This window comes from Lasioglossum baleicum, chromosome 4, assembly GCF_051020765.1.
Source record: "Lasioglossum baleicum chromosome 4, iyLasBale1, whole genome shotgun sequence".
Taxonomy (NCBI): Eukaryota; Metazoa; Arthropoda; class Insecta; order Hymenoptera; family Halictidae; genus Lasioglossum; species Lasioglossum baleicum.
Window position 1 is genome coordinate 15,059,359 of NC_134932.1, and position 9,854 is coordinate 15,069,212.

Here is a 9,854-nt window from a genome sequence, read left to right on the forward strand (position 1 = left end):
CATAATTATAAGCAATAATTACATTTATTTAGTTTATAATAACATAAAAAAATAAAATACTCAATCCTTTCTAACTATTACAAAAAATAATACAAATCATCTGCTTTTTAATAAAATTATGATATATATATTACATATAAATATCACGCAAGAAGTACACAAGAAACTATAAACCTATATCTCTACTATACGAAACAATGTTAACACAGGCAGGGAGGTCTTTTTAAGATAAATTTTAACATAACATTTTAACATAAAATAGAATATGAAGTTTCAACAGAACCTTTCCACGTTTTCATAGAATTTTTCGCTTACAGTAGTTAATTTCCTATTTCTCCTTTTAACAGATTTATTTTAAAAATTTGCAGCTGTATTATTATTAGTAACATTGTAGTAATTGTTTAGAATAATATTGACAATAATCATTTAGAATAATATTTTTTAATATTCTTAAACCATCAGCTGCATATTTTTCAATCAATACACAAAAAATAACACAAATAGACATTTTTTTTATTTAAGCTTACCCGGACCCCTAAATGGGGTCTATACAGCTGAACGTAATTTACATTATACATATAATATTACAGAGTACAGTTTGAATGACATTATTGTTTAACATATTAATTGTAATATTTTTTATTCTTGCAAACACCGACACAGCTTGACATTCCAACTAGTCTGCATGAATCTCATCTGTAACGTGACAAAAGTAAAAATGAATAAACTGTTGAAACATATAATACATTAATTCGTATAATTGTGTATACAAAAATAGATAATTTTAAGTTAGAGTCGATCAAAATGTACATTATATCATGTTGATTTTTTTCTACATTTAAATAAAGATAAACAACATGTTCTTTTTTTATCATAAGAATCCAATTTTCATTAATACTCACCAATTTGGCTGCTTGGCATAGTTCTTCAAAAGTTTTGAAGAAAAAACGTTTTGTGTGTTCTGCAGCAGTTTTTTCACTTTCAACCAATGCATTTTGGATGGCTACAGCTTCTCGTCTGGTCTTCTTCTCAGATGGAGATTCCCTGTGATTTCTTCGTTTGCTTAAATACGGGGCAAACTCTGGAAAGATGCAGGGTACTGCACCACTCTTTACTCGAGGCTTGCCCAGAGGAGCTGTTATTATTTTTCCAGTCTTCCAGTCCACTGCCGTTGTAGTATATTCAATGTCCGATTCCGCAAAGTGTCGATGACAAATTACGGAATGCTCTGAGACACAGAAATCTTCCCGATGGATAGCGTTTACCCATTTCTGCTTAACCTTTTCGTCGCGCGGAAATTTAAAAACATGTAATTTTGACTTATCATCGGCAGATAATTTTCCACTAAACTTAGGTACACAACACTTATTAACCATTTTTAGCTAATAATAACTATTTACGATTGAAACGACTATAAATATCACGAAATGTCGTTCCAACCACACGTAATACGCGAATAGCCGTAAAATATGTATATGTATGTATAACGAATCAAAAGTGACAGCACGAAGCTGAACACCACCAGGTGGTGCTGATGCTAGGCCTCTTGTGTATGACGTCACAGGTTGATTTTTTCGGAGCTGTTTGGCTTTATTATATAGGTGGTGTTGCAATTAACCAGCTACCTTTTTTTATAGCACACGGTGTTCGTACGAAGAGACTCGCGATGTGTTAGAAGCTCGTTTCCTCTACAATTTTGTTTTGCAGGCGATCCTGCGCAAAAGTTTCTGACGAAGAAATGTTAGAAACGTTAATAATGTTATGTTTTCCGGTACCCGAAGTCGAAATCTCGGTAATAGTTTATGCAAAAAGTCTGCTAGTGTTTTGAAGACTTGGCGTCACCTTCGACAATACATAACAAAAACAACCAATAGGTTTCCCCTGAAAATTTCAATTGTAATCACTACACTGCTTCTCAAGCAGAGTTGGGCAAAAATTTAATCAACGATTGACGACTTTTCTACTTCAATCGTTAATCGTAATTAACAATTAATCTCCTAGTTTAGTCGTTAAAAAATTGCGGTTAACGATTAAATACTTATTAATCGTTAATTGTGGTTAACGATTAAACACTTACTAATCGTTAAAATTACGGTTAACGATTAAATACTTATTAATCGTTAAAATTGTGGTTAACGATTAAACACTTATTAATCGTTAATTACGGTTAACGATTAAATTTCTACTTCAGTCGTTAATTGTGATTAACGATTACATTCCTTTCAATTTTAATCGTCAATCGGATAATTGATTAATGATTAACTGCTGAAATTTCGAAATGAAACACGGAATCAAAACTGTATGAATACTGAAAAAAATGTAAACTGAGTTTAGGTGTATGTCATTTGGTCTATATACATAATACAAACTCTGTTTACGTGCTTTTATGTTTTTTTTCGATGATTTCTTTTCTTAATCAACGATTGACGATTAACTGCATCAATCAATTGAATCAATCGTTGATTTCTCGATGATTTCTTCTTTTAATCAACGATTGACGATTAACTTCATCAATCGATTGAATCAATCGTCGATTTTTCGATGATTTCTTTTTTTAATCGTACACATTAATCAATCAATCATGATTAAAATTTTAATCGATTAATGCCCAACTCTGTTCTCAAGGTTAATTCAAAGGCAATGTCGAGCGAACTCTATTCCCTGGAACTTTCGCCTGAAATACTTTTTAGGTTTCCGGGGTTTGAGTCTCTAATTTTCGGGTCCCGAACTATACAGGGTGTCTCAGCTGAAGGAGGCCACCTAAATATCTCTTTTATTTTTAATGGCAGAAAAAAAATATTTATGGCATATTTTAAATGGTATCGAAGCAGGAATATCATAGAAAAATTTTTTCTGTCCGGTTATTTTTTCATAGTTTTTTCAAGGTCATCGTTATTTTTTATCGGGAAAACTTATTTTCTTTTATTCCATCTCGTTAATGACTTAAGCACATTCAAATGTATTTTTTCAGCCGCTATAAGATGGAATAAAAAAAATAAATTTTCCCGATAAAAAAAAAATAACGATGACCTTGAAAAAACTATGAAAAAATAACCGGACAAAAGAAATTGTTCTTCTATGATATTCCTCCTTCGATACCATTTAAATTATCTCATAAATATTTTTTGTGCCATTAAAAATAAAGGAGATATTTAGGTGGCCACCTTCAACTGGGACACCGTTATACCCCGAAAAAATTTCGGGTACCCGCCCACCCCTAAAAAATGTTTCAAGCGGAAGTTCCAGAGCACAAAGTTTGCTCGACATTGCGGTAACCGTGAGAAGCTTTGTAGAGATTACAATCGAAATTTTCAGCGGAAACCTGTTGTTGTTTTTGTTACGTATTCTCGAAGGTGACACCAAGTCATCAAAATCCTAGCGGACTTTTTACATAAACTATTATCAAGGTACACGAACATGCAAAGTCGATGCACATTATGCAGCGTAACATTGCTCCGAGTTTTCTTCCATTTTTCATACTTATACTGTGCGCCGTGGGGGAAACAACGATATCCTGATCACAATGGCGACGCGCGATTGGTCCAACATGCAACAAGTGTTTTCCTCGCAAGATCGATCGATGAATGCGTGGGTAGACCGCGCTCACGGTCGTCGATTATGAACACGGTTCGCGGACGCAACGATTGCACCGTTTTCAAAACATCAATATTTTTTTTCACGCTGCCGCGGCATGCCGTCCGCCTCGATCAATGTCTGCGTATTCAAATGTCGAGAGGACTTTTTTCATAACAAGATTACAGTTAAGCTTCGTTGTTACCTGTCCGCGTTTAAAAACAACGTTCAATGGTCGAGAGACTTTTTGTCTGTCACAGAAATAAAAATCGTACGTTAATTTTTTTAACGTGGTTATGAAGGGGGGGGGGATTTGCCTCTGCAAGACTGTTTTGGAGGAAGTCTTAAAAAAAATTTTTGCGGTTTACAGAGTCGTTTAAAGTTGTCTCGTAATTTCAAACGGTAACAATATTGGAAGGGTTTAAAAATACTTTTATATTATTTTCAATCTACTAGACATATCGCACCCCCGCAGGAAAAGTGACACGACTCAAAAATGCAACATTTGAGACAAGTCAACTTAAAGAATACTATAAAACATATACACATTTTTCAATAATATAACCTGAAAATGCCATTTTTTGACTTGTGTCCCTTTTCTTGCGGGGGTGCGATACATGAATATTAAACCTATCACGGTCAAATGATTGGTTTTTTATTTTCCAACTATGTATTGAAATTATATGAAAATTGATTTATGCAGGATAATGAAATAAATTTCCTTGTCCAATTATTTATTATATTGAAAATTACAGAGAATCTCGTTATATTTTTACGAGACAATATTTTCCAGGCACTTTCACTGCTTGGTAGATTTAGTATTAAGAAATAAAATGAATTTCTATTCCGCTCCAGTTTGTTGCAATTCTGCTAGACAATTTTTATATTTTGCGTATAGATCCGCAGTCTAGTCGTTAGTGTTTGCTTTCATCATCCCGTCCGTGAATATCCCGGATATATTGAGGAAGCGATAGTACGAATTTGCCAAAAACTGTTAGGAACCTTCGAGATTGCACTTTGAACCGTGACTTTCGATAAAATACCGTTGTCCCATTGTAATTAAGGATGATTGCGTAATAGAGCGGAACAGGAGGACACATGTTACACGTTTCTAGGTTCACGTGCGGTTCCAACCGCGGTTATGGCAACATCCCGTCTCACCTTGACGAGGTCAGACTAGGGGATCAATGATCTTCCGTTTAATATGAATGCCCTCGGCGGTATGTATCTGGATACCTCGAGGAAATGAAATTTTCCGTGGCGAATGGGACCTTGGGTCGTGGACCGTCATTGTAGTTTGGTGACCTTGTGCTTGTCCTTTGTGTTGCTGTCATTGATGGTAATAATAGCAACCCAAAACACTCGTACCTCGGCTCATTTTGAAGGGCAATGTTTCTACTTTCACATTCCGCAACTGTACCTTTTCAAAAAAACCTCGAGGACATTTTTTATGAACGTATGGCAACCCCATTAAAAAATCAAGAGATTTTTCTGATTTGAAAATTGTGTGTCTTCGAACTACGGTAACTTCGTGGGAAAAAATCGTACGGCGGTCTTCCTAGGCTCATTTTAAAGGGTAATGTTTCTACTTTCACATCCCCCAATTGCACTTTTTCAAAAAACCTCGAGGACATTTTTTATGAACGTATGGCAACCCCATTAAAAAATCAAGAGATTTCTCTGATTTGAAAATTGTGAGCTTTCGAACTACCGTAACTTTGTGGGAAAAAATCGTACGGCGGTCTTCCTAGGCTCATTTTAAAGGGCGATGTTTCTACTTTCACATCCCCCAATTGCACTTTTTCAAAAAACCTCGAGGACTTTTCTTATGAACGTATGGCAACCCCATTAAAAAATCAAGAGATTTTTCTGATTTGGAAATTGTGAGTCTTCAAACTACCGTAACTTTGTGGGAAAAAATCGTACGGTGGTCTACCTGTCTCATTTTAAAGGGCAATGTTTCTACTTTCACATTCCGCAGCTGCACTTTTTCAGGAAAACTCGAGAACATTTTTTATGAACGTATGGCAACCCCATTAAAAAATTAAGAGGTTTTTCTGATTTGAAAATGGCCAGTCTTTGAACTACTGTAACGTTGTGGGGAAAAGATCGCGCGGCCGTCTACCTACGCTCATTTTAAAGGGAAATGTTTCTACTTTCACACCCACTAAGTGTTTTTTTCCGAAGATTCCTTTTCCTGTTTAAAAAAATGGTACAAGTTCGAATCTGATCTTTTTCGTTAATGTGAAATATACGACTAATTAAATTGACGTACGTTTGACAGAGTATTTCTTGTCAAGGGAAATCAATAAAACGACTTAGTGCATGCATAGTGAACTATTTACACGTGTTAGAATGCTTCGAAAAGAACGCCAAGGCAATTAGCAAATGGGGCCAAGCGGAATTAGCGTTTTTCGTTGTCAATGTTCTTTTATCGTTAATAATGGAGTCAAATGGGATGGAATTGATTAGAATTATGCTTCTAGACGGACGTATGAACGTTGAAAAAAAACTGAAGAAACAAGAAAGCGAGCTAATAAAAACGTGGTAAAAAGCCACCGAGTGTCACTCGTACACTTTGTTCACGCGTATCGTTTCACTGATCGGCGGAGTGCAGTCATTTGTCAGTATGGTACACACCAGATGAGCGTAAAAACAAAATCACAATAATATAAATTAGTATCTCCTATTTGTGGTGCGGTGGGTAAAAAGGAACGAAAAAATGCCACGTAGCAGTGCAACAAAAAAAATGTTGAATTGTAAAAACGGGATGAAACGTCGCTCGAGTAGAGGTAAAGTTGGTAAAGTGTCTCGCGACCGAGAGTGCACCCAAGATATTTATAGCGCAGTAAATAGCCATTCTAAGTAGAAAAAACTCATGTAGACAAATCGGTAAGCCTACAATTAGTGCACCTTCCGAGATGTTTGTTGAAACTATCGAGATCAGTTCGTTTAATCAATATTTAACTTTGGAAGATTTACTTTATTGATAAAAAGTTTCGTTGATTTCCGTTTTCCATTTTTTTTTCCGCAGAACGACCAAAAAAATGCTGGACAAGTTTCAAGAGAGATCCGTGATTCACACTCCCGAAAAAAATTTTTCAACGTTTTCACGGGCGACTGGATTTGTAACATTTAAAAAGAAAGTCTAAGGTTTAAAAAAAAAGGAGCCACATTTTATCGTCGTACGGTCATTTTTGACGATTTTAAACAGTTTACGTAGCGCAAGCTGATTACGGAGAAAGATAGCGGATGTTGCACAAGGAAAACTATCATTTTAACGCTATAGAAATTCAGGTTTTGCTTATGTCCCGGTGCACGCTACATAGTGCAGGGTTCAGGCAATAATTGGAGTTCGTAGTTTTCCGACACATAAATATGTATTATTATTAACAACCCTTAGGCGTCCAGCTAAAAAGCTACTATAATTTCCGTCGTTATAATACTTCACAAATGTAAATCAATCTTTAACATTTGCGTCATCAGGAAAATGTTTCTAAAACAATATTTGCGTCCATCAAGAACATGACAAAGCACCTCCCCAGAACTATTTCGCACGTGTCCACCGTGCGGAAGTATCCATCGCGCGATTCCATAGATAATACATATATTCAAGTTGTTATAAACTTGAAAGGGAACCTTGGGCACCTCCTAAAATCCCTCAATGTTATCCAACACGAAAACGTAACTGAATGAAACGGTTTTCAACAGTTACAACACCAGAAACACCTCGCTAAAAAATTACAATTAAATTTTTCATAAATTTAAGAGGCGACCTCGAGACTCCCGAATTTCCCTCGTCCACCAACTCGGAACATTAGACCACTAACACCGCCACGAAAACATAGCTCGGAGCTACGATGACAATATGACATTGACTAACCCACAGACAAATTACTATTCAATTTTTCGACCACTGACACTGCCAGAAAAACCTCGCTCGGAGCTCCACAAACAATGTGACCTCAACCCACAGAAAATTGACTCTCTATTAAATTTTTCATAAATTTAAGGGACTCTCTGGAGACTTGAATTTCCCTCGTCCACCAACTCGGAAGAGTGACGTAGTTTCGACCACTAACACCGTCAGAAAAACGTAGCTCGGATCTTCAACAACAATATGACATTGACTAACCCACAGAAAAATGACTATTAAATTTATCATAAATTTAAGAGACGCTCTGGAGACTTGAATTTCCCTCGTCCACCAACTCGGAAGTGTGACGTAGTCTCGACCACCAACACCGTCAGAAAAACGTAGCTCGGATCTCCAACAACAATATGACCTTGGATAACCCACAGAGAAATGACTATTAAATTTTTCATAAATGTAAGAGACGCTCTGGGGACTCTTGAATTTCCCTCGTCCACCAACTCGGAACATTAGACCACTAACACCGCCACGAAAACATAGCTCGGAGCTACGATGACAATATGACATTGACTAACCCACAGACAAATTACTATTCAATTTTTCGACCACTGACACTGCCAGAAAAACCTCGCCCGGAGCTCCACAAACAATGTGACCTCAACCCACAGAAAAATGACTCTCTATTAAATTTTTCATAAATTTAAGGGACTCTCTGGAGACTCTTGAATTTCCCTCGTCCATCAACTCGGAAGAGTGACGTAGTCTCGACCACTAACACCGCCAGAAAAACGTAGCTCGGATCTCCAACAACAATATGACATTGACTAACCCACAGAAAAATGACTATTAAATTTATCATAAATTTAAGGGACGCTCTGGAGACTCTTGAATTTCCCTCGTCCACCAACTCGGAAGAGTGACGTAGTCTCGACCACCAACACCGTCAGAAAAACGTAGCTCGGATCTCCAACAACAATATGACATTGACTAACCCACAGAAAAATGACTATTAAATTTATCATAAATTTAAGGGACGCTCTGGAGACTCTTGAATTTCCCTCGTCCACCAACTCGGAAGAGTGACGTAGTCTCGACCACCAACACCGTCAGAAAAACGTAGCTCGGATCTCCAACAACAATATGACCTTGGATAACCCACAGAAAAATGACTATTAAATTTTTCATAAATGTAAGAGACGCTCTGGAGACTCTTGAATTTCCCTCGTCCACCAACTCGGAAGAGTGACGTAGTCTCGACCACTAACACCGCTAGAAAAACGTAGCTCGGATCTCCAACAACAATATGACATTCACTAACCCACAGAAAAATGACTATTAAATTTATCATAAATTTAAGAGACGCTCTGGAGACTCTTGAATTTCCCTCGTCCACCAACTCGGAAGAGTGACGTAGTCTCGACCACTAACACCGTCAGAAAAACGTAGCTCGGATCTCCAACAACAATATGACATTGACTAACCCACAGAAAAATGACTATTAAATTTATCATAAATTTAAGAGACGCTCTGGAGACTCTTGAATTTCCCTCGTCCACCAACTCGGAAGAGTGACGTAGTCTCGACCACTAACAGCGTCAGAAAAGGTAGGTCCGAGCACTGGCGAGCAACATCGAAATCGGTGCACGTTGACAACGCGAGAACCGATCCGTGCTTTTTTTTCTCCGGCTTTCCACCGGTGCAGAATCGAAATCGGGTATAGGTGTGTGCACGAGGTGTTTACTCGTGCGCTCGTTCGCGCGCGCATGGTCCCTTGCCGACGTCCGCTACGATCACGAAGGATCGTGGTGTGTTCCGCAAGGTAGGAGGGATGCGGTACCAATATGGCGGCTCGGTTAAAAGCAATCCGCCGGGCAAAGCGCTGTCAGTCCGCGACTCGGCACGGCGGTAGCGTGTTCGTTCGATAACACGATTTAACGGAATCGCAATCAACGCATTAAGATCGGTGCATCGTGGCTATAAACACTGACATCAACACCGCCACAATCTGACATCTATCAACAGGAAGATCGTTGATCAACGTCCATCGATCGTTATTCTAAATTCTCTCTTCAACATTCTTTCCCGATTGAGTGACATCGACAACCAAGTTTCGGAAGCCGGTTAGATTCATCCGGCGATCGATAGATCCGAACCGGCAACCGCCGTCGTGCCATCGTCAACTCGTCTTACACTCTCGAAGAGTTTCTCGAGGAATTTTGGTTGAGGGATTTCGAGATTCCCGGAAGAAGAGCAGAGATCCTAAAGAGATCGCAAAGAGCGTCTGGATCGTCAGTGATTGCTAGATCGACGGGAGACAGGAGTGTGTGTACGATTTCGGAGCCGATTACGTGGGAGAGATCTCCGGACTGCTCCTGGACGGCGTACGCTCTTCGGTAAGTGAAGAAAG

At 38.1% G+C, this 9,854-nt stretch overlaps 1 protein-coding gene across 4 annotated transcripts in view; it reads left to right on the forward strand.

The window, feature by feature from the left end:
* The window catches only part of LOC143207947 (very long chain fatty acid elongase AAEL008004), a 90,657-nt gene that overhangs the window by 25,550 nt on the left and 55,253 nt on the right, over window positions 1-9,854 (forward strand). The window contains exon 1 of one of the 4 annotated variants that reach the window (XM_076421891.1): window positions 8,743-9,840. The exons of 1 other annotated variant lie outside the window; for it this stretch is intronic. The gene's annotated coding sequence lies outside the window, so the exon portion shown is untranslated. Of the gene's footprint in view, window positions 1-8,742; window positions 9,841-9,854 lie in introns of those variants that run through there. 2 more of the 4 variants (XM_076421896.1, XM_076421897.1) reach the window with 2 other exon arrangements.